The sequence below is a fragment of the Corvus brachyrhynchos genome, unplaced genomic scaffold (genome assembly GCF_000691975.1).
Source record: "Corvus brachyrhynchos isolate BGI_N302 unplaced genomic scaffold, ASM69197v1 scaffold1, whole genome shotgun sequence".
NCBI lineage: Eukaryota > Metazoa > Chordata > Aves > Passeriformes > Corvidae > Corvus > Corvus brachyrhynchos.
Genome location: NW_008237222.1, coordinates 10806847 through 10813236, shown reverse-complemented (window position 1 = coordinate 10813236; position 6390 = coordinate 10806847). Strand labels below are relative to the sequence as shown.

Sequence of the window (6390 nt, the reverse complement as noted above, 5' to 3'; positions counted from 1 at the left end):
TGGAAGGGGTACCTACCTCCTTCCCTCTGACTCTGGCATGTCCCCCCTTTGCCCCTGTCAGCCCCACTTCCCCTCCTCCATCTGGTGGGTGGCACAGGGTGCTCTCTGTTTCCACCAAGGGACGGCTGGTGGGGCCCCAGCAGTGACCCAGACCTTGCAGTTGCCTGAAGGATGGGAAGGAGCATGAGGAATCAAACAGCTGTTTCCTACTGCTGAGAGCTTCAGGAGAGGCTTGGGGGTTTCTTACAGCTGTTCTGGAGGCTGAGGAGGGAATGCAAGGTCAGGCATGCATGGCCATGTGTGCAGGGGCTGCAGTGTGCTCAGCTGCCCACCAGGTGCTTGGGCACCTCCCTAATCTGCCTGTGGCTTTCCAGAGGCTGATCCCCTGCCCACAGTAGCACTCGCAGCATCCCACAGTGTCCACGTTTCCCACCTCTCAACTCTTTTTGAAGCCCTATCCCAGCAGCAGGAGGTAAGTGCTGGGATGGGTGCACCTCCCCACAGTCTCAAAGGTCCTGCCAGAGTCCCTGGCCAGTGGTGACCGCACAGACTGTTTCTCACTGCAAGGCACCCCCTGACTGCATTAAGTGGAAGAGAGCCAGGTGGATGACTATCAGCAGAGGCTGCTGCAGCCAGCCCTGGGCAGGGCTGTGTGAGAGGCACCTAATGCAGCAGCTGCTGGGAATCACACCTTGCACCTGAGCAGCAGCCACCTTGTGCAGCAGCTGAGCTGTCCACTGCCCATTTACTGCTGTGCTTGCTCCAACTCATTCCCTGGGGTGCTGTGAAGTGGGGCAGGGCTCACCCGGGCACAAGGCTGAGCCAGCAAGCAGGGACTGGCCAGCCCAGAGCCCCGGGTTGTGTGTTCTCTGTTACTTGGTCGTTTGGGTTGGTTTTTTTTTAGGTGGATTTTTTTATTTGCAATGAACCCTGTGCTTTGCAGAGACTTGTCAGCAGGACAGAGACCTTGCAGCTTAGCATGGGGGGAGCTGCCTGCCTTGTATTGCAGGTGGCAGCCTGGGTCACTGTTGAGCTGAAACAAGGTGCTGAGGACAACCTCAGCATGGGATGGAGACAATCCATCTCTGCCAGACCGGTTCCTTGCTGCAGTGGGCCAGCACCCCTGGCATGGGGGGCTGGATCCCAAGTATGTCAGTGGGGAAGGGTCTCTGTGGCAGCATGGGGCTCTGCCCTAGCTCATGTGCCTCACTTCCTGGCAGTAACCTAAATTTTGGACAGAACCAGGCCCCAGTCTCACTGGGAATCATCAGTCTGCCTGCATCCAGCTTCTCTCCCTGCTGGCAGTCACAGATGCTCGGCAGCATTTCGTGCTGGTGGTCACTTGTGTCCTCACACAAGCAGCAGGATTGAATGTTTTAGGATGCTGCCCTCAGCTGCTACCCACTATCAGAAAGAGACCGTGTCCCTCTCTCTGCTGGGGGTACCAGGATGTTTCCAGGGGTGGAGCACCCCTCCCTACAGCCCCCTCCTGCTCCCTGGAAATGCTTTTGAATTGACTCAGGTGGCCCTGCTGCTTGGGCGTGACACCCCAGAACATGTGTCTGCGAAGACCCTTGCATGTGGTATAAAACGCAGCTTTAAAAGCAGACTGAAGCTGTATTTTTTCCTCACAAGGAATAAAGGATTGGCCCTGTAACAGTATTTATGAAATGACACCAAGTGGTGGGTCAGCTGAAGAGGCAGATGGCCAGTGTATCTTTTCCAAATACTTTTATACAAATCAATGTCAAAACCAGCAATGACATGTTTTCGGAGGCAGTGTATATACCCTATTAGCCTGGACTTTCCTGGGGTACCTGTACAGACTTTTTTAAGATAATTTCCATTGCCATTGCCATGGCCACATTGAGATTATTTTCATACAATTTAGTTCAGGAGTGAAGCTTCCACCAAGAACAACTTGTCTGGAGAGCCATCATCTTCTATAGGAATTGTTTAAGTGCCCACCTGATGTGCCTTTCAGCTCAATTTATTCACTTCCAGTTAAAGCCAGCCTTGAGCAGGGACCACCAAAACCAGAGATTAGATTACCTAAAAGGCATTTGGAGTAAATGCATCCAAAAGATACAGAGAAACAATGAAATACATTTATAAACCCAAGAGCTATTTGAGGCTGAATGGGCATGGGAACACATATTAAAAGACTCATAAAACTAGCAAGTGAGGTAAAACAATTTTTAAGATACTAAGAAACATCTACCAGTGATGGGGAAAACACTTTGTTGTTTGCCAGCACTTTTAGTCCCATGACACTTCCAAACACAAACTTCCACCATTAAACTTTATTAATCCTCCCTTCTGATTTCTGTGTGGGTCATTTAGCATTGCTTAATACTGAGCTTAGGGGAAAACCTAATAAGCCAACTACTAATCTTTGAACTTGGCATAAATCTTGTCTCGCTATTTCTCAACATGTTCTGTCGTGTCCTGCCACCCCACTGAGAAAGCCCTGGAGTGCTGGCAGAGGTGGCCAGTCCAGGCTCACACCGGCACCCAAGACACAGCTGCAGTTTCCAAATGAGCTGTTGTGGGAGATATTTTGGGACTTGGAAATGAACCTCTCAGAAAGGGTAACCTGTGCTGAGAGACTACTGCCAAGCCACACTAACACTTGGATCCTTGGAAAGTAACACAAGAAAATTAGATATATTTGTTTTAAGCAATGGCACTACACTCTGCATGAAGCTAAAACATGTTTTAGAAGCAGATGAAAGCTTGACAGCATTTTCTCTCCTTTCCAAGGCAGAAAAGCCTCCTGTCACACTCCCAGGTTAGGGGACATGATGCTGACCCAGGTGAAGGAAACCTCCGGTGAAACCCCAAAGTCTGTCTTGGAAAAGAAAACAAGATTGCTCCTTCAGCTTATGTGAGGCTTAGTGCTAACAATACTTAGTGCTTCTGTAATATTGCATTAGCAAAGCATCATTCAGGCTTTTAACCAGCCCTTGGAGAGTATCTTAGCCCCATCTCACAGCAGGGAGGAAGCTGCTTTGCTGAGGCTTGGGACAGGGTGAAAAAGGTGGCTCTTGGACAAGATCCTCTGCTGTACTGCTTATCCTCTTCAGAGCTGAAGGTTAACCTGGTCACTCTTTTTCTTCTCCAGATGGAACATAGAGAAAAGATAAAAAATCCTGGTTTGAGACACAGAATCCTCCTCTAGCTGAGTGTCTCTCTCATGTACAAACTCAACCACAGGGCTGGGCAAGGATTTCAATCAAGTATTTTTGTACCAAATAGCTGGATTTTATTTATGCCCCTTTTAGTCTGTTCCTTCCTCAAGATTAAAATAAAAACAACAACAAAAGTAAAAATAAAGTACAAAGGTCTCGAGAGAGCTCAGCCTTTCCTCTCCCTGCTGCCTTTCCTGCAGAAATAGAAAATTCCTGCAGAATTTCTCTTGGGGATGGAAAACACTGTAAAAATCACATTATCAGGGGTGAAAAGCCTTGTGGTCCACTTGCAACTGGAGATCTTGGTCCCTCCCACGGGTCACCTCCCACCAGCATGAGGAGAGAACCAAAGGGGACCCCATCCTCCAACCCAGCTCAGGACAAACCCCTGTGCCAACCTAAGTGCTGGCAGCAATATCACCCTACTAGAGATGTGGCTGAATCCTTGTCTGCTGCCCCCAGGTTCATTGTTTCAGGCACTGGGCTTTATCCTCCAAGTTTTGGCCATTTTGGGGGTGGGACCCCTTGTGCTCCTTACCCTGGGGTGCTGGTGGTGCCAGGATGGGACTTTCCTGCCCCAGGAGGGCTCAGAGGGCTTGGGAGGAAGCAGGAGAGGTTGCAGAGAGCAGGGGCCACAGCAAGGGTGCACCCAAAGGAGCCTCAAGAAGGAAAGGCGGTAAAAGCAGGGGAAAGCTGAGGAGAAATCTTCTTGCAGGGTGAAAGCAGGGTCAGAAAGCCAAGGCCAGAGCTGAGTTGCCCTGGCAGGCTGTGTTCCCTGTGTTCTCATGGAAACAGGAGCGATGCCCTCCAGCTTGGCTGTTTTCTCAGTTTATTTTTAAAGGCAGCCCCTTGCCGGGGAGGAGCAGGGCAGTGCCGGGGGCACAGGAGGGAGAGCTGCCGCTGCGCTGGGCGAGCATTATCTAATCGGGACGGCGGGGGAGCCCCATAAATGGCAGCACCAGCAAAGCCCGGCCCCGCGTGCCGGGAGGCTCCGGCAGAGCGGGGGTGGCTCCTGTGTCTGCTGTAGGTCACAGGCACAGCCGGCGGAGCCCCGGAGTGCGAGCTGTGTCCTTCGACTTCCCCTCTGTACTGAGCAGGCGAAGCATCCTCTAAATAAAAAGCGTCCCTTGGCCCCTGCGTAGGAAACAGCCGCCTTTCGAGCAGCTGGGTCGAGCAAGAGACTTCCAAATCAGGGCATCCCAGTCCTGCTGCAGCCCTGGCTCTGCTGGCGTGCCGGCCTTCCCTGCGCTGGAAACGGGTGCCTGCCTGTTCCTATTAAAGGATATTGTTTAATCTCCAGCTGGGCCGATGCTCACGCAGGCTGGAAGCTGCAGACCAGCAGAAATCCTTAGCAAGTGTCATTAGGACATCAGGTCTGTCAAACAAGCAGGGTGCTGCTGCTACAGCCAAGGGTGCTGAGCCCCCATCCCACTGCTTACGTGGTGCTTCCATGGGGCAGCACTCCCTGCCCTGCCCTGGGACAGACCCGCACTGGTGTGGGCTTGCAGGACCTGCAGGTCTGAGGGATGCTCCGTGATCCTGAATGTCACTCTGCAGGTGACCAGGTGAGGAGAAGGGGACATGGCACCCTGAGATCCTGCAGGACAACTCCACCACAGGGGTGACAGGTCAGGTGAGTACCCACCAGATGCAGTGTACATTGAAGGGTCACAGCACACAGGTGCCCCAGGAACCCCAGCACCTGGCTGGATTTGGGCCGGGCTCAGGGACACTAGGCTTGGCAGGAGGAGGCTGCCTCCAGCACAGGCCATGACCAAACAGTGCCAGCAGGAAGGGCAGAGTTCTTCACTGACCAGAGTTTCATGACCTCCAATTGCATCGCTTTTCAAGCCCAGGCTGACCCCACAGCAGCATGCTGTGGACAGGATTCCACTTGCCTTTGAAGCTCTATTTCCAGACATTCACCTGTAGGCCACACACCCAGGGCTACCATGAGTTACTGCAATTTGTGACTGACCTGTTTTAAACCACAAATGGTCCCTGCTGTCACCTCAGAGTCCACCAAGCTGAGCAGGGCCAAACCTGACATGGTGTGTCCTGCAAAGCATTAGGGTTTCTGCTGATGTGTTCACCTTGCTGAGGTGTAGCTTGGCCCAGATGCTCACAAAAGCCACAGCTGATGCTGTCCAGGAGCCGTGAGAGGGGCAAAGAGCTCCCTTGCCTTTCCCTTTTTATACACACCAAGGCATCACACTTTGCCTTTAGTTCAGGCACAGCCAGGTCTGGCCACCAGCACACTGAGCCACCTCCATCCCTCCTGTCTCCTCCTCCTCCCAGCTCCCCAAAGGCAGGGAGGGGTGCAGGCTCATCACAGGAGCAGATGACTTTTTCCACAGAAACAGATGCCTGCTTCAGCCGACACATTGTCTTTGTGTTGAGCTCGATCCCACCTATTCTGATTGTCACTGTTGTTATTTCCATAACTGCTTTTCCTCCAGACTTCTGGCTCCAGAAACAAATTACTTCAGCCCTGCCTAGTCCCAGGGCTGTGAGGCTTCAAAAGATGTCTGAAAGACCTGTCCTTCCTGGTGACAAGTGCTTCTTCCTTTGGACTCTCTGGGGACAGTGTCTGCAGCATGTCACAGGTAGGGAGGAGCTGCCCAAGAGAGCAGGACCATGGCTGTGGCCATGGCAGGAGGGATGGAGTCCTGGCAGCCAGCTCAGGAACAGCTCGGTCTGGGGCAGGAGGGGAAGGGGTGATGCTCCTGGCTAGCACCAAACCAGAGGTGGCTTCGCTTCTTTGCCAAAGGAGAAAGCTTCTCTTGAATTCAAGCGTATGACAGTCTGAGCAGGAGCCAGTGCTCGAGATTTTTATGGATCATTGCAGGCTAAAAGACTCATAAAACAGCTTGCTGCTCCCTTCAGCAGTGGCAGTGAGGCAGTCAGAGTTGTCCATCCAGGGAGACTTCAGCATGGATCCCCAGCTGCCTCCCTGGGGCATGCACAGGATACCATGGGTCCAGATGACGCAGGTGGCCACGCTTCAGCCTTAGCCAGGGCTGTCAGTGAGATCTGTCACTGAGATGCAGAGTCCTTTTCAGCAGCTCCAAACAGACACCAGCTCTGTACAGTGAAGATCCGAGGGACTTTCTGGCTTCCCAGAGATATCACTGGCCAACCCTCAGAGCTGACTGAATATTTATGACCTCCAGGAAGGACATCAGCAGCTTGTACACAG

General features: G+C 52.5%; 1 long non-coding RNA gene across 1 annotated transcript; it reads right to left on the bottom strand.

Moving 5' to 3' along the window:
- Positions 1-1597: 1597 nt before the first annotated feature.
- On the bottom strand, positions 1598-6390 carry LOC108445420. Its single transcript, XR_001860272.1, has 2 exons — positions 3730-6390; positions 1598-3115 (listed from the first exon to the last, which is right to left on the bottom strand). It is a non-coding gene; the product is annotated as an uncharacterized LOC108445420 (long non-coding RNA).